At 49.8% G+C, this 19050-nt stretch overlaps 1 protein-coding gene across 4 annotated transcripts in view; it reads right to left on the bottom strand.

The window, feature by feature from the left end:
* The window catches only part of MED26 (mediator complex subunit 26), a 52792-nt gene that overhangs the window by 18728 nt on the left and 15014 nt on the right, over positions 1-19050 (bottom strand). Inside the window, exon 2 of one of the 4 annotated variants that reach the window (XM_047841650.1) lies at positions 18835-18989. The exons of 2 other annotated variants lie outside the window; for them this stretch is intronic. The gene's annotated coding sequence lies outside the window, so the exon portion shown is untranslated. Of the gene's footprint in view, positions 1-3617; positions 4692-18834; positions 18990-19050 lie in introns of those variants that run through there. One more of the 4 variants, XM_047841651.1, reaches the window with a different exon arrangement.

A 19050-nucleotide genomic window follows, 5' to 3' on the forward strand; every position in this document is an offset into this window, starting at 1 on the left:
AAAAACCAATTCCAGGGGTACCTGGGTGGCTCAGTTGGTTCAACACCCAACCCTTGATTTCAGCTCATGTCCTGACCTCATATTTGTGAGATCAAGCCCCGCATGAGGCTCCGTGCTGAGCATCGAGCCTGCTTGGCAGTCTCTCTCTCCCCCCCTCTCTCTGCCCCTCCCCCGTGCATGCACCTGCATATGTGCTCTCTCTCAAAATAAATAAACATTAAAAAGCCCAATTCCATTTATAATAGCAATTAAAAATATAAAGTACCTAAGGATACACCTGACAAAAGACATGAAAGCCTTCAACAGTGAAAACTGCAAAATATGGCTGAGAAAAATTAAAAGAAGCATCAATAATCGGAGAGATACACACAGTTAATGGACTGGAAGAGTCAATAGTGTTAAGATGCCATTTCTCCCCCAAACTGATCTACACAGTCAATGCAATCCCAACCAAATTCCAGCAGGGTCTTTTAGAGAAACTGGTAAGCTGATTCTAAAACGTATATGGAATCACACAGGTCCTAGAATAGCCAAGAAATTGGGAAAAAAAGAAAATCAGAAGATTATGATTAAGACAATGTGGTACTAACAGTAAAGACAGACAAACAGACCAATGGGAACAGAACAGAATCCATTAACAGACCCACACATTCATGGTCAACTGATTCTTAACAAAGGTATTAAGACAATTCAATGGGGGAATGAATAATCTTTCAATTAACAGTGCTAGAATAATTGGATAGCCGTATGCAAACAACAAGTAAAAAATCCTTGACCTCTACCTCACAAGATACACAAACATTAACACAAGATAGATCATAAACCTAAATGTAAGAGTTAAAACTATAGAACATCTAGAAGAAAACATGGGAAGAAAATATTAGTGACCTTGGGCTTGGGAAGGACTAAAAATATAACAGAAAAAGCATAAAATTTAGAGAAAACATAAAGTGGATTTCATCAAAACTGAAAATCTTTGCTCTTGAAAACGTGACACTATTATGAAAAAAAGGGGGGGGCAAGCCACAGACAGGTTGAAAATATATATGAATCACATATCTAAGAATGGACTTGCATCTAGAATACATTTTAAAAAACCTCTTTCAACTCAATGAGTAGGCAAAGAACCCAATTCCAAAAAAAAAAAAGGAAAAGTGGTTTGAATATTCAAATCTTTCATAGAAAAGACATGCATGGGAAATAAACACATGAAGAGATGCTCAGCATTATTAGTCATCAGGAAAATGCTTAAAACCATCACTACAAAACTATTAGAAGAGCTAACGTGAAAAAGGCTGACCACACCAAGTGCTGGCCAAGATGAGAAGTGACAGGAATTCTCATACACTGCTGGAAGTTATCATGTGGTATAATCACCTCGGAAGACATGTGGGCAGATTCTTAACCCGGAAGTCCATCAACACAGGGGGTAGGTAAGTGAACTGTTCTATATCCATAGGATGAAGTAACGGATCTTGCTCAGTATTCAAAAAGCAACAAAAAAGAATGAACTCTTGACATAGAGTTTTCAGATGCATGAATCTGAAAATATGCTGAATGAAAGAAGAACCCAGACCAAAATAAAACAAAAAACAGCACATAGTGCATGATTTCACAAAATTCTAGGAAAGGCAAGCAAATTCTACGGTGACAGAAAGCAGATCAGCAGTTGCCTGGGACTGAGATAGACTAGAGGGAAGATTACAAAGGTGCAAAAAGAAACTTCTGGAAATGATGGATATGTTTATTACCCTGATTGTGGTGATAGTTTCTCAGAAGTATATCGGTCAAAATATATCAAATTACACACTTTCAACGTGCAGTTTACTATAGGTCAATTCTACTTCAATAAAGCTGTAAAACAACTGTGGAGGGAGATGATGCATGCAACAAGATGGGTGAAAAGAAGGGGCAGTAGGCAAAGAGCAAGAACACTTTTTTGTTGCAGGGGAGGCATCAGCCCCCCCCAGACCTCCCTGGGGGTGGAAGGCGGAGCTGCAAGTTCCTTCTCCCCTCACTAAAATGAAGAGGCTCACGCCTGGTCATCCCACCGGTATCATAAAGACAACAAATTCGATGTTGCATGTAACAAGGCTCCAGGAGGCACCAATAAACATCAGCTTTTCTTTCTGGGACATTCTACATGCCCCTACAAACACCTGTGCATCCAACACACTGTGAATCTGAACTGTGGCTTAAAATAGGTGATCTGTGGCTTAGAACAGGGCCCCAGCCCTCAGGGCGACACACTAGGGCTGAAGCTCGGTGACAGCTTCTCATAGGTTGTGAAATCAAAGGCTTAGCAGCCACCAAAGGCTGAACTTAAGGACATGTGCCCTCCTCAGCCTGTCCTCACGGTTTTGCCATTCTTCAACCGGAGACCCAAGGGAGGGGGCCGCCTTCCCATGCTCACGTGGAAGAAAGGCCATGGCCACGAACATCTACAGAAAATCTTTTTTTTTTTTTTTAATTTTTTTTGTTTTCTTTATTTTTGAGAGATACAGTGCGTGTGGGGGCGGGGCAGAGAGAGACAGAGACACAGACTCGGAAGCAGGCTCCAAGGCTCCGAGCTGTAGGCACAGAGCCCGACGCGGGGCCCAAACCCATGGACCATGAGATCATGACCCGAGCCGAAGTCGGACGCTCAACCGAATGAGCCACCCAGCCGCCCCAACATCTACAGAAAATCTTAGGCGAACGACAGTCCGTCTGTTCTTCCCTAAACAGTGGCGTGAGCAACGACTGGTATCCATCCTCCTGACAAGAAAATAGCCTCTATATGTCTGAGGTTTCTTTTCCCTCCCACCTCTGCATGGTTTTCTCCAATGGGAACTAAGCTCCTGTGACCAAATCTGTCTGGAATCCTGACTCTCCCTGCAGACAGCTGAGCTAGACCCTTAGTTAGCACCGTCAAGTGTGACCTGGGGCTCAGCAGCAACAAGAAGGGTGAAAAGAAGGGGCAGCAGGCAAACAGTAGGAAGCACCGTCACCCAGGGTTTCTGAAAGAATTCTGCTTCAGCTCCAACAAGGACCAAGTAGCTTCTGTGGGCTGGGCCAATGACCGATTGCAACACCAGTGACATTTCGCGAGGGGAGAGGATACTTCCCAGGTTCCAGTCAACTGCTTCACATACCACTGCCCTGGAGGAACATACCTGGTTCAAAAGGTAGCAGCTGTGAGAACATCACCAAACCCTCAGTTCTGAAAACATTCAGTCAACTAAAATAAAAACTCACACACCTCACACTCAGCTGAACCTCGCCCAAGACTTGACCGGTCAGCCTGCACCAAGCTGGTGCTGCCTCTGCCACAGATGCCCACCCGTCCACACTCCACCTACCGCCAGGCTCCCGCAAGGAGAAAAGCACAAGTCCCCTGCCACAAGCCAAAAGGCACCACTGCCTGGGGGGGGGGGGGGGGGCAGAGGGAAAGCCAAGGCCAGAGCAGGAGGAGTCTGGCTATTCCCCGACCCCTGAGGCTGTGGCGGCACAGACTTTGTTGCTCCTCCAGGCCAGCGTATTTGCTCAGCAGGACTCAAGGGCTTTGGGGAGAATCTTTCGTTTTCAATACAGTGGCCTGGAAGTTACCACAACCACAAATATTTTCTCCAACTTACCTTCTTGGCAACCCTGGAATTATTCCAAAGGGTTACATAAGGAAGGAGAAGAAGCCGTGTGAGGTTTCTGCAAAGCCAGACATAAAAGGAACAGAGAGACCAAACATCACAATCCACCACGGTGGCTTGGTGACAGCGGTGACAGCATTATCTGCTGGGTGGCGGCACTGCTTGCCATGGCGGATGAGTGGGAGGTTGCTGGTAAAGGATGAGGGCACAGTGGAGGGTCACGACAGCTCCCGAGGCCACATGCCACCAAGAGCCGAATCAACTGCTTCCTGCCAGCCTTCGCTGCTGGAGGCCTCACTGGGCCGGCGCGGACTCCCGCAGCACTTCCTGTCTTGCTCCAAACTACCTGCATCTCACAGCAGGGGAAGCAGCGGCCAAGCTGACCCTGAGGCCAGGAGCCCACCCCATGGCTGACCGGTGGAGGACAGAGCCCGCAGCGAGTCCCGTGGTCCCCTTTACCAAGGTCCAAGGACAGCAGGGTCCCGGCTGGACTCCGGGACAAGCCCTGAAGCGGCTTTTCCTGGTCTTAAGTGCACGCAGGCAAGAACACTGAGGGGCACTGGGAACAAAGAGGATTTCACTATGCACCGTATTTCCTTTTACGTACCATTTGCTAACGTCACTTCCTCAATATTTTAAACCTATTTTCTGACGTATTTTCTTGAGCCTGTTTTTTCCCCTTTTCATCCTCACCATACAGTTGGGTAACCAAACACGTCGGCCACAGCAAAAAAATGCAGGAGCGCAATTAGGGGAAGAGAGAGAAGGAGGGATTTGACTGCAACCTATGGTAACACCACAGAGGAGCTTACCTGCCACCACACCGAGCTCCCAAACGAGCACCCAAACAGCTTTGCCTGGGCAACCTGTCAGCACAGCTGAAGAGGGGCTGCCCGCTCTGCCTCCCCTGCTCTCTCTTCACAGCTCGTCCGGCACCCGCCCTGCGGCCTCATCTCCCTCCACCCAGAGCTCCTCAAGCCCCAGTCCCACATCCTTTCCTTCTGTGTCCACATCTCGTCTCGGAGCTTCCTGGACTTCCTGCACGGTCCCACCTCACGCGCTTCGTATCTGCATTGCAAGCCCCGGTGTTCCATCCACACTCCCCCCGCCCACCTGGAGGCTCTTCTTCCGCATCTCAGAGGCACTCGGGGCATCCACGGGCCACTGGGCACCCCCCTGCCCCCACTCGTTGGACCCTGCTCCTGCAAGGCTTGTGTGCTGGGAGCAGGAGCACCCCTGGAAAGAGGCAAGCCCAACGCCCGCTAGCCCCCCTTACCCTCCCCTCTGGCAGGCACTGCGCCTCCAAATAAACCCACCCGCACTAATCCCTTAAGCGTGTGGTCTTTACACTCTCATTTCAACCCCCAGATATGGTGGGCCTGAGCCCACCTCTTTAGCCAACTGTGCCAGGTGCTTTGTCTGAGTGTGCCTGCATATGGCTCCGTAACTTTAAAAAAATTTTTTTTTTTAATTTTTTTTTTCAACGTTTATTTATTTTTGGGACAGAGAGAGACAGAGCATGAACGGGGGAGGGGCAGAGAGAGAGGGAGACACAGAATCGGAAACAGGCTCCAGGCTCCGAGCCATCAGCCCAGAGCCTGACGCGGGGCTCGAACTCACGGACCGCAAGATCGTGACCTGGCTGAAGTCGGACGCTTAACCGACTGCGCCACCCAGGCGCCCCAAAATTTTTTTAACATTTATTTATTACTGAGAGACAGAGACAGACAGAGCATGAGCATGGGAGGGGCAGAGAGAGGGGGTGAGATACAGAATCTGAAGCAGGTTCCAGGCTCTGAGCTGTCAGCACAGAGCCCGACGTGGGGCTTGAACTCCCAAACCGTGAGATCACGACCTGAGCCGAAGTTGGACGCTTTACCAACTGAGACACGCAGGCGCCCCCTGGCTCCATAACTTTTTATGCCCTGAGTCTCCTCGGTCCCTTTGGTTTTCCTCTCCTCTGAGAGCATCTTCTGAGCCACCATCTTTGTTTGTCACATGTGTGCCCTCTCGAACTCCCAAAAGCCCGAGAGATAGATACCAACATCATGGCTCAGGTCTGACCCCAAAGGCCAAACTCTGCAGCACTGTCTCCCCTGAGCCCCTTGCATTCCCGCTGACCTGAGCCACGGCAACGTTTCTGTGGGTGACTTTCTGGCACTTGTCCAGAAACAGTGACAATTACGTAGTTGAAATTGCATTACAGATGCTATTTTCTCTTTTCATTTAACTCTCACTTCCTCTTATTGCTACATAATCTTCATAATGATCATGTTTAACAGCTAAGTATTTCATCAATGCCTCATAATTTCCCTGACCTTCTCCAACTGCTGGACATTCCATCTCCTTCCAGGTTCTCTGATTGCAACCAATGTTGCAATGAACATCTTCAAACATACAACTTCCTTCTCTCATTTTTTTTTTCCTTAGGAATAAACCCCCAGGTGTTAAAATTTGCTCCAAGGGTCCAAATACTTTAATGGCAACGGGTACCGCCGCAACTGTTTTTGATTCTCGGCTTACACAATGCGGTGACCCCTTTGCTAGGGGAGGAGAAAGCAAAGTGTCCCAAAGAGGTGGGCCCACCTGCCGGGCAAAGCTGCACACAGGCTGTCAGGGCTGCTATCCTACTCTTGTCATCTATCCATCGACTCTGCACAAGTATGGCAGTGTGTCTCCAGATAGGGGTGCCAGCAGGGGAAGGAAAGGGGACCCAGGACAGACAATCCTCCAGGTTTGGCACTGAACCCACCTCCTTCTCTCCATACAGAGAGAAGAACTGGGCTCCGCCCACCCACTGCTCGGCTGCTGGGGAGACAGGCACATTATCAGTGAGACCGTCACCCTACCTAGTGGGGCTATGACACACCTGCATGGACACAACGGCAAAGGGCTGGGGATATTCCTGGAATGTGGGCTGGCCAGGAGGCTTGAAATGGAAGTAACTGGAGCAGATCTAGCTGCCTGCCATCACTCTCTTGCACCCCTCCAAAAAGGAACGGGGGTAGCAGGATCTGGGGTGGGATCTCTAGAGACTCATCTGGGTGTCTTGGGCAAAGTGAGGCCCTGAATGGGGGATGACAGCTTGCTGTCCCTTCCCGTCTGCCCACCTCTCAGCCGGTGACCGCTGTGTGGCACAGCACACTACAACCCCAAACCTGAACACTAGCCATAAACTGGGCCAACCTAAGGCAATGCAGATTCAAACTCCACAAGAGGACAGCAACCCCACCACGCAGTCTGCATCCTGTAAACCACGCAACAAGAGGATGGCCCGTTGGTGCTCACGTAATGGGGACGTCAGAGGTAACAAATACCCCCAGGCCCATGAGGATGGCAAGCATGAGCCCCTGAGCACTCCATCAGGCATCGCCCGGACAATGAAGTGTCTGGCTCTTTCTCCAGGAGCTCTGGGTATTTTTAGGACCTACGTACAGTGGGTGAGCCACAGCCTGGGATGACAACCCCAGCCGCTGTTCCCAACTCTGTGCCCAGCACTACTGGCTTACAAACACAATCTCTATTCAAAGCAACCTCAAAGGCAAGTTTAATTCTCTTTTCACAGATGAAGAGACAGAGACCCTCACCCAAGGCCAGACCAGGTGAGCCAAGATCTGAACCCACACCTGTCCGACTCCAAATCTAAGGGCTCTGGTGCTGCTACCCTATATACTATATCCCGGTGTAACAAATTCTCCAACATTTCCACTTTTAAAAGTCCATTGTGGCAATCTATTTCTTTGCAGGCAAGAAAGAAGCTGACTTCCCCTTGTTGTTTAACGCCCATGCATTTATGATGAGAAACTGGAAGCAACCAGCTAGGACAAGCACGCATAGGCAAGCATTAGAACAAGCTCATTTTCAAAAACTGCCACTGGAAAACGCTGGAGAGAGGACACTGAACCTGCCTTCCCCGAGTCTGTCCTCTCCAGTTCCCGCTTGCACACAGAGGTACCCAACTATGTGGGCGACTCGGTGCCTTGCAGCCACTATCCGTCCCATAGTCTTGCAGCATCATTGCATGGCCACTTTCTGAGGCTTTTTAAGCTGCCTCCTTGGGGCTCCCAGAGCCCAGGCCCGTCCCAGCCCCAGGCCAGTCCAAACACAAACTATCCCTTTGATCCAGGTCCCATGTGGGTTCTGGGGACACAAAGGTGAGGGGACCCAGCCTGCCTCATAGTCTTCATTACCTCAGCAGCACCTGCTGATAGCACACCTTGCACCATAACCCTGTTTTTCTCTCCCCCAACACAGCAAGTAGAATTCACAAAACTTGTTACCATTGAGAAGTCACATCAACAATTAACATCCTCTGCATACCCTGTGATGACTGCCAAACTGTGCAAGCTGCACGGCACTAGATAACGGTCCCAGTCTCCTGGGATATTCCAGACCTGGGCCCCTACCTTGCCACCCTGCTACCCTGTGACCCCACGGTCCACAGCTCCCAGGTCACCTGCAGCACCAATGATGAAGACAACCTCACTTCCGACACCAACGTATCAGGCCTGCCACGCTACACTGATCACCTGTAATAAGCATTAGGACTAACTCTAAGGGAGAAAATGTGCTAAGATGACAGACATATTAGATATAGTAAGTTCAGCAGTAGCTGGAAACTCAGACACTGTTAATGAAAAGAAGTAATGACTACAATAAACAAAACAGAAGTAATAAAAAATACAGTACACGGACCGGGAAAACAACTGATACCAAATCCCAGGTCCCACTCAAACCTCCAGAGCCCCACACACATCCCCAGAAAGCTCCTGGAGGGGGTCAGCACTCCCCTGGACCCTGAAGCAGGAAGAAGCCTTGTAGAGAGACTGCTAGTCAGGCCAGGGCTCCTAGGGCACCTGAAGGCGTGTCCTTCACATTGTCCCCACTTCACTCCTGTCCTAAGCAATAGTAACTGGCCTTTGGGCAACGAGTTATATTTTTTCTAGTGCCATTACAATAGATGCACAGCTGTGAAAATAAAACATGTTCACCTCCAAACCCACAAAGCCTTTTTCCACGGTGGGCAACACTGATCCCCCCGCCCAGAGCCTTTGCTTTATTTACTGGCAGCCTCTTCAACTCACAGACGGGCTGGAGTCTCTGCCCCTCCAAAACAGATGCCACACATCTCACAAAAAGACCACAGATATGATGCAAAGTGTGTGCGGGCCCTGCCCGAAGCAGCAGAGTGGGACTGCAGCAGCGACGGGAGGGGAGAGCAGGACCACGTTTCAACTAAACACTAAAGTACTAAACACTACTTTTTCTGCCCCTGAACCCCACAGTAAGGTGAGAGGAGCCAGAAAAAAACCACTCACACACTGCTACAAACTCCTGGCCAAGGGATCTTCTCACTTCCCCCTGCTTCTCTAAGACTTGGGTTGGGGCCTCCTCTCGGGGTGGCAGGCATTCATCTGATCCCCGCTCAGTGCCTGCTATATGCCAAATTCTGTGTGGGGGTGGGGTGGGGACTGTCCTCAAGCCCGCGGTGAGAGTCCCATCCTGGTGATGGAGACAGGCGAGTGTACCAGCAGGGCTCCAGTGAAGGCACTGCAGGGAGGGGAGAATGGGGGTACAGAGCCATAGGCATGCACAGACATGGAAGGGGGAGGTACAGGGGGACTGTGAGGCAAAAAGGAAGAGGCAGGCAGAGGCCTGCTGTGCCAGACCTTGGTTTGGGAGGAGCTCCAAGCTCAGCCTGTCTCGTCGAATTTGGGGTGCTCTGGGGATGTGCGGTGGAGGGGGCTGAGTTGGGCTGGGGTTCCCAAAACCCCTCTACATGCTGCTGGTACTGCCTCCCCCACCCGCACCAGCCTTGGGCTAGAACTGGGGTTCTGCTGTAGCACCCTGCTGTGGGGCAGGGCCAGCTGCTCTGGGTCTCGTCTGTGCCCTGGGACCCCACGCAGAAGTCTTTCCACCAAAAGGCACTAACCGCCACTTGCCACAGGGGCACAGGCTCTGCCTCTGCCTCCCTCTTGGTGTTAACACTGGGTTCCCACCAGGGTGAGTAAAAGAACAGGGAGATAAACCCCGCTTCCCCTTCACTGATCACCGACCAAGGCCCTTTGCTCCTGAAGTTGGATCTGGACTCAGAATCTTTTTAAATCTGGGTAGGTAAACCGCTGAGCACTGGGGTGCAGGGGGAGCCCAGCCCATCCTCTTCAGTAATATGCGGCAATCTCCCCCTCCCCTGACCTGAGTTCCTCTAACTGTATGTCTGCCAACAACACCCAAAGGGAGCCCGTGTCTGACGGTCTGACCAAGACTCTAAAACACACAAACACACAAAACCACACATGCGCCTCCCTCCCCCCACCCTGACCCAGAGGCCCTGTCATAACGTCGCAGTCCTGCTTTCTAAGCCCCGATCAGCACCTCAGGCTCCTTTCTTCCAAGGCTGTCTTCTCACTGCAACTCTGATACTGCCCCCGCGTCAAGCAGGAGGAGGTCTCTGGGTCCGCCCCCCGGGTCTGCCCCCCCCCCCCCCCCCCCCCCCGTCTGTCACTCCCAGTGATAAGCCTGCAGGCGCTGCTTGTTGTGGGAGCTTTGCCTGGAAGATGCACTATGAAGAACTGGGTTCTTTACATTCTCAGTAAGGCCAATTAGGCACTACTCTATTAAAAAATTCTTTCTTTCTACACACACACACCAGAAAAAAGAAAGAGAATAAATTCTTACACACAGCTCTATAAATTATAGTCCAAGGGGGTCAGCCTCTCTCTGCCCCTTTTTACAGGGAGGAAGTTAAGGCACAATGAGGTCACCTACTCTGCCTGAGGTCACACAGCTGGGTTTGGGGCCCAGGCAGCCTGGCAACCAAAAACTGGCTCTTCACCACATGCTCCACTGCCTCTCACAGAAATACACAGATAAAGCACAGCCGTGGCCTTGAAGGCGCTCCCGATGTGGCTGGGCAGGCAGGCAGGCAGGCAGACGGGGCTGTGGGACGTGCAGGGTCTTCTGAGGCCTTCAAGGGGCAGGATGGAGGGTGTTTCTGAGGAGACCTTCAGGGTACACAGGAGTCCGTAGACCAGCCCAGAAAGGTGAGAACTCGGCAGGCTGAGAGCAAAGGGTCAGCAGCACACAGGAGCACAGGTACAGAGAACACTGGGCAAGGGGCAGGTCACACAGTGGACCCCAGGCCATGCTCAGAGCAAGGAGTTACATGGTCAGATCAGACTACAGATTTTTGGACACAGCTGCCTGGTGGAGAACTCACAGCTGAGGCAGAGAGAAAATCTGCGGGCCTGGCCAGCCCCACAGAGTGAGATGGTGACAAGCAGGACAGCGTGGATATGAGACAAAGGGGGACACGGAGGCAGGGAGGACCCAGGGGCTCAGGCCCTGGCTGAGGAGAGAGACGTGGGCAGGAGGGGATGGCCTGCAGCTGGATGCCAGGGAGCCACCACGTGTGACTCTTAGCTCGCTCGCTTCCCAAGGTCCTGAGCATGAACTTCCCACGGACCACCATGATTCACCCATCCTGAGATGCACCAACGTGTCACCAACCACTAAGAGACAAATGGTGCCTAATGGAAGACGAGGCCTGGCCCAGAGACATTAAAATGTGACTGACAGGGACACCTCACTCCTCAGTCCTCGTACCCTGAGTGTTCAGAGGCGGGCAGAAGCACACGGTCTCCCTCACACCCAGCACGCCATCGGGGACCAGATGCTGTCCCCAGCCGTGCCCTCCCCTCAAGCATGTCTGAACAGATCCCAAGCCTGGCATCCCCAGCTTCCCTGCCCCCACCGGGGCTGTGGCAGCAGCTGGCACACCTGAACGCCACATCTCCCAGCTCTAGCTCCCCCACCCCCAGCTCCACAGGCAACCTTTCCACACTCCATTCAGAAACCACTTGGGACCCCAGTGGGAGAAGCCTCAGCCCTTCCCTCCACCGGCATGCCTCTGCTCTTCTGCACAGAGCCACTGCACCCTGTCACCCAGGTGATGCTCACACAGCACTGTGGCTGACAAGCACTGCATATGCAACTGGATGGGGCAGCCAAAGGAGTGAAGGGGTGGGGCATGGAACCAGAACCTTCCACTCTAAGGTCATTAGCAAGTCACCTGTCTGGACCCTTGCTGTGTCTCTAAGGATGGCAATGCCTCTCCCGTGGGATTGGGTGAGAATCTGCCCCGCACACGGTCAAGTGCTAGCCAGCCAGGGGTCCCGATCTGTGCGATGGGAAACGCTGCAATCATCGCCTCCACGGGCTACCGCTAAAGCAGATGTGCTCAAGTGCTCAAGAGCTTTTCTGATCGCCGAAGTGACATTGGACGGGAGCCGCAAGACAGCCAGGAAACAGAGCCCAGTGGTCTTCCCGTGGATAAACAGCAGGACTCTAACACTGGCTGCTTCTGTGTGTCAGGGACAGACATGCCCCCCTGACTCAGCCCCGCAGGCCTCCTGGAGCCAATGCCAGCTCCATCCGCACTTGCCCTCTCACACCTAACCTCTGCTTGAGAGAAAGTCGGGGGAGGAATGGGAAGGTCTCTGGCCCAGTGAGGCTCCAAACGGTGCTCACAGGGACCTGTGGTTGCACAGGAAGCTGTCTCTCCCTGTTCCCCATCCTTCCAGCACAGATCTGAGCAGGGCTATGCAGGAGGCTGCCTGCCCTGCCCTGCCCTGCCCTGCCCTGCCCTGCCCATAGGGGGTACCCATAGAAGTTGCCTCTCCATATCTGCCACTGTGAAAACCAGCACTCCACACTTTTTTTTTTTAATGTTTATTTATTTTTGAGAGAGACAGAGTGTGAGTGGGGAGGGGCAGAGAGAAAGGGAGACACAGAATCCGAAGCAGGCTCCAGGCTCTGAGCTGTCAGCACAGAGCCCGACGCGGGGCTCAAACTCACGGACCGCGAGATCATGACCTGAGCCAAAGGTGGACACTTAACAGACTGAGCCACCCAGGTGCCCCAACCAGCACTCCACACTTTTACTGGCTGACAGACCTAGTGGAGACATGCACACAAATATTCAAAAAGCACTGTTTTATTAATAAAAACTCTGGGAGTCAGCTCCATGACAATGAAAGAGATACTATCACAGAATATTATGCTGCAGTTAAAGGAATAAATTATACTCCTATGTAACAAAGACAGAGCCAGGACATGCTGAGGGAAATGAGCTGGCTTCAAAATGACAGACTTGTGTGCCAGAATTTATTTAAAAGTCATGCACAGTGTTCTAGGATGTGTCTTTACACACAAAGAAGACGTACTCCAGACTCGAGAGTGGTTCCCTCCAGAGTGACAGAGGAAAACTGCATCAGTGACAGAGGCCAAAGGGGCCTTCGCTGTAGCTCAAACACTTACATTTTAAAAGAAGAATGTATTTATTGTTTGTCGTACAGACAGATCAGTGAAAAGGAGAGGGAGAGAACAGGGCAAAGGAGGGCCCAGGAGTACAGGCCACACCTGGATGTGCAGGCTGGAGACGGCGCCAAGGTTTGGGGGGGGGGGGGGGCGGAGGGGGAGCATCGTAAGTTGCCAGAGGCCGTTCTGCAGAGGGGACATTCTGGATCTACAGGGACTGCAAACAGGGACATCAGCTTTCAAACAGAGACAGTGGGGTGTGGAAGGTGACCTGAGACCTGGTTTGCCAGAATGCACATTTAACACCTGTTGTCTTGTGTAACTTTTAATAAGTGCCTCGTTCATTCTCAAAGTGTCTTGGTCTGGAGGTTGAGAAGTCTAGTCGCCTTGGCCATGGGTACAGGGAAGGAATCACAGCCAGGCCTCCTGAACACCTCCAGAGGAGGCGGCACGGGAAACCCCACTGGCCTCTGCCAGCGCCCCTGTGCAGTCCAGTGAGAGCAGCAGCAGAAGGGACTGGCACAGGTGGCACCTCCAAGCTGCTGAGGCACTCCAGGAGTGGGGTCTCCGTGCTGGTGCCGGTGGGCACTACCGGAAAAGTGAGAGGCTCAGAGGAGCGGTGGGCAGGGAGACACGGGTATGACAGGGGAAGGGGTCAGGTGGAAGATTCCCAGGGAGAAGAGAACCAGCCCAGATTCCGCAGCGCTGGGAGGGAAGGAGCTAAGGGGCTCATCCTGCAAACGCAAGGCCCTAGGAAGGAAACAGCGGAAGGCTTCACGGAGCTCTTAGTAACAAAGCACCTTGTCACGTTGGTCCTCTCCTCCAACTCTTAGCAAATCTGTCACTCAATGGGGCCAGCTCTCCTCCTTCCTCACTCACCTCACTCACACACATACTTCTTCACTTCTGCCTCCCCACAAAGAGATGGGCATCAGATCACTGGTCTACCAGGCAGCTTGACAGAGTGAACCGGTGGCAGCACCTGACCCTTAGCGGATCACCAGCCTTTACAGGCCTGGGCGCGTGCACGTCTGGAGACTGCAGTGGACTGGCTTCTCAGGGGATGCTATTTCCCTCCTCCCTACAAGATCTGGGATGTGATGGCTTTGGGGCTGGGTCCCCAAAAGCACAAACACCTTCATCTAATTAGGAATGACACTAGTTTGCACGCTGGGCCAGTCCCATCTCACTGACCCGGCAGTGTGACTCTCCATAAAGCAGGGATACTGGGCCCTGTGGCCAGGAGGGGACAGGCCATTGAGCCTCTGGACTCTCCGAAGCTGTCTGGCCCTGTAAACAAGGCCCACACAATTGGCGCAAATTGCAATGGGTCTGGGTTTCATTCTTTCCTTGTTTTGAGGGAGTGGAAACAAACATGGCATTAGCTATGCTGAAACCCAGAGCAACTTGTATGGCCCAGGGGTGAGGTTAGCACCTCACCTTGCTCTGGGAGGAGGAAGTAGCCAGAAGATGGAGCTGCTCATTTCCCACACACGCTGAAAAGGAATGCGTGTCTCTAACATCAGGAAACCTTGGACGTGGGAGCCCAAACCCATCTGGACCGCACACTGCCAACTGCTGCTGACAGCAGAGAACAGACACGAGCTCTCATTCAGCAGCTATCTATTTACGGGGAAAATAAAAATGCATTGTGCACGTGCTGAGGAGGAAGTCAGGGAGCGGACAGAGCTGTGGGGCTTCCATAGACAGGCGAACACGACAATGTGAGTGTACCGAAAGCTATGAGGAAAACAAACACGCAGCGTGTTACAGGAAGGCTTCCTCTGACTGCTGGGCCAGGAGAGGTAGGTGGGCACCACAGCCCCAGAGAACCAGGACAGCAAAGGATCTGGAGCAGAGTTCTGGCCCTTCCCTACCTTCACTGCAGCTGGCTCACTGCATGCCCCTGAGGGGCTCTGGGCACAGCCTCTGAACCGAGAGAACCGTCCAGGCGGCCAGCTACAAAGGCTGTGATGCCACCTTGGACAAAGAGCCTGTGGCTTGCAGCCCAGATCTCCATTTGCACACATACCAATACTTCTGCTCTTCTTGGGCTGCTGTGCCCTGCAGCCAGGGTCCTAACTGGCTAGCAGGAGGGACTCTACCCAGGACTATGCTGGAGGCAGCTCACACCAACCCATGAGAGCCCTTGGCGAACTTTCAGGAGTCTTGGGAACCAGATGTTAAAACACAGCCACTGTTAAAAAATGCAATGATAGAGACTCACAAGTTATACTGAAAACAGAGGTGATGAGGGGCACCTGGGTGGCTCAGTCGGTTGACTGTTTGACTTCGGCTCAGGTCATGATCTCACCGTCTGTGGGTTCAAGCCCCATGTCAGGCTCTGTGCTGACAGCTCAGAGCCTGGAGCCTGCTTTGGATTCTGTGTCTCCCTCTCTCTCTGCCCCTCTACCACTCACCCTGTCTCTCTCTCAAAAAAAAACATTAAAAATTTTTTTAAAGAAATCAAATTTCTTTAAAAAAAAAAAAAAGAAAGAAAACAGAGGTGATGAAATGCAACTCATCATTTCCCATTTACTTTCCCACATTACTATTATTTAGTTTTTGAGTTTATTCATGACTATTGTATCTTCATGGTGAAAATGGTGTGCTACTGAGGCATTTCTTCCCAGCTCCATGTTTGGTGACATCATGCTAGTGGCCTGAAATCAACCCACAGTGGAAATATTTATACCATGGAAATTGGCAAATACTACAAATCAGGGCTTAACTGTCATGTTGGTGGCCTCTAGACCAGGAGTCTACAAACTCATAACTCCTATGAGACTGCATATCCAGTCCAATGCCTGTTTTTGTAAATAAGGTACTTTTTTCCATATCACCTATAAATTCAGATAACAAAATCAGCCATGTAAATAAAGTTTTATTAGAACACAGTTATACTCATTCATTTTCATATTGTCTGTGGCTGCGTCTGTGCTATAAATAAAGGCAGAGTTGTGATAGACTACATGGCTCACAACATTTACCATCTGGCCCTTCACAGAAATAGTTTGCCAACACCTGGGGTTTAGACTTAAGAAAGTGATGGAGAAAATGTTAATAATGCAGATTAAATTTAAGTTTGTCATACCTGTAGCCATTACATTAGGAATAGCACAAAATAAATGAGGAAATATCCTTCCAGTATTTGAAAACTATTATCTGATTCAGCATTAATATAAACAAAATTATCAATCGACATTCATGTCAGAACTACACTCATAAGCTGACTACAGACACAAAAGTACAGCAAAAATCAAGGAAAGCAATCTGTGAAACACAGAACTGACAATAAAAAGGACTGTGTGTTTTATTACTTGCAAACTATATGCTATCTGTCCTGTATTATCAGTAAAATGTATAAACTTACGTGTGTATGTATATGCTATTTTTTTCCCAGAAAAGCTTGTTGCCAAACATTTACTGGCACACCACACAGTAAATTAGAGTATGTTACTTCAAAGAACTTGAAATAAAAGTTTGAATGAAACTAAAATCCATTTGCATAATTGCTGTATTTCAACACTACAAACGGAAAAGAGGGAAGAACCTGGATTCATTAGATATAGCAGCTCTTGTCAATTACTAAAGGTTTACTAAAACATGACTGTAAGTTTCATCACCTCCACATGCAAACAGAATTTCTCTACAGTGATTATCAAAGGCAAGCAAAAAAATCCAACCTAATAAAAGTGAGGTTCATGGACATGGCACTCCCTTTTATAAAGATTAATACTACTACTTAGAAAGTCAATACAAGTTCATTATTTAACACATTCCCTAATGCTTTATTTTATACTTCATTTTTCTTATCATTACACTGAAGAAATGTCATGCTCACGTTTTTCCCTTCAGTCCCACTTGCAGTTCCCCAGGGCACTGTCTGGACACCAGCATCTCCTATGTGTGCCATGACATGAAAGCATCTGGAGGCAGTGTGACACAGTGGGGAGGGGATGGGACTCTCACAATGAGCAGCCAGGAGAGGCCTGAAGGAATCTGATGATCACAGATCTGGGGAGAGGACCTCGGCAGTCATGAATGAGGGAGAGGAAAGTATACATTGAGGAAAAAAGGGTCTGAGTCACAGAGCATCTGTAGATCATGAAAATAAGGAGTGGGATGTCTACTCTAAGAACACAGGATCTTAACTGGCAGAGTAGTGTGATCTGATATTGGTTTGGAAGCCGCAAGAAGGAAGTTCCCCAACAGGCAGATGGCCAAGCATACGCCAAAGACAGAGAATAGACATTTTGGCTGCAGAACCACTAGGACTTACAGATGGACCAGACATAGTAAGGTGGCAAAAAGCAGGAAGCACAATCACACCAGGAGTTTAACAGAGCCACAGGCATGACTCCACCGTGACTGCGATGAATAAAGTCCACGACTCCAAGCACGTCCTCTTTGTCCTGGTGGGCTGGACCCCAGTCCTCTGAGAGCATCAAGAACAGGACTGGCGGCCCTGACCAGAGTAAGCACTGCACGCACCTGCTATGAACCTCCTGGGTATGTAAGAGAAGGAAGTCCCTCCTCTCCACTGGCTGCAGTACACACAGGCCCCGCATCCACTCCACATCTGACTGCTCTCAGTAGTTCGAGTGCTCTTCAGGCTAAAGCAGTCTACTTTTATTTTCATTTTTTTACTGCTTAATTAAAAAGACAACGCTGGCTCAGTTGGTTAAGCACACCCGACTTTGGCTCACGTCACGATCTCAGGTTCGTGGGATGGAGCCTTGAGTTGGGATTCTCTCTGCCTCTCTCTCCCCCTCCCTGCTCGCTCTTTTTCTCTCTCAAAATAAATAAACATTAAAAAAAATAAAGACAATGGAGCATAGGAAAAACAAAAACAAAGTACTCCTACTGCCTCAACACAAGCGGTTCTCATTTTATCCAAAGCTCTAGTTTTTGTGCCTTTTCTGCTTGTGCTTGGCTAACAAAAATGCTCCTTTTCTTCACCATAGCATGACTTGTCCATTTTTCTACAGAGGCTTCAGGACTCTTCTTCACAGCCCTATGCCACTCGACTCTGCAGTGTACTGTGTTTCCTAAGCTTCTCCCATGCCGTTTAATTAATGACATCAACAATCACAATCATGTGAATATATCTATTAACAGTGTTATTAAAATTCATCATGTATCTATCTGTTGGTAAGTTCCTAAGAGTAAAATGACTAGATCAAAGGACACTAGTGGCTATGCCTCTCCCTATGTAAATACTTCCCAAAAGGGTGAAGTATGAAGTAGCTCCTGGATCCTGCCAGCAGGGTGGTGTGGGATGAGGCGAGCAGGGTGGGAGACAGACTAGGAGATACAAAATGGCAACAGGGTAGCTTTAACGCTAAACCTTGATTTCCTGACAATGCCATTCTTCCCACACATTTGAGTACCAGGTATAATTTCTGATTATTAATCACATCAACATCTCTGTCTGCTAATGTCTCTGAGATCTTGGGACTATTGATTCTGCATACCCTATCTTCATACAGAAAGGACATTCCTTCCTAAAAGCGAGTTCACACACAAATTCATAGTTTGATCACCCTCAGCTGCAAATGCCGTACAAAGAAAAGGATTCAGAAAAGTTCAGACAGATTTTAATCCTGACTGGGAGTTCCAATCCCAAGCACCTCTTCCAAAGTACGCCTTCCGTTCTACCAGTCTGAGATTTTTGTTCTACAACCTATTTCTTCCTTTTTCCCCCCCCCAGGGAGCTTTTAGAAATGTGTAAAATTATGCAACGTTGTCTGGTAACTGCTCACACTAAAGGGAAGACTATCTTTGAGGAAGAAGAGCATCAGTGAAAACCAAAGTTAAGTATCTACAAAATCATCCAGGAGAATAACTGCCCCTACTCCCAGGAAAGTGGGAAGGGGCTTATACGTACAGGTTCAGTGCCTTCTATGTACTCTTCAGTATGGTAGGGCTTATCTTGTTCTCACTTTTTAGACAACAGCTAATTTGAGATTGACAGCAAATATCTGATGTGACTTGTCCAATGAAAAACATCTCAGAGAAAGCCATAGAGATTTGAATCTGGATCTGTGAGAAGTGAGATGATTCATTTTCAGAAATACCAAATAAAAGCTGTGCTGTTTAGTTA

This window comes from Prionailurus viverrinus, chromosome A2 (assembly GCF_022837055.1).
Source record: "Prionailurus viverrinus isolate Anna chromosome A2, UM_Priviv_1.0, whole genome shotgun sequence".
Taxonomy (NCBI): Eukaryota; Metazoa; Chordata; class Mammalia; order Carnivora; family Felidae; genus Prionailurus; species Prionailurus viverrinus.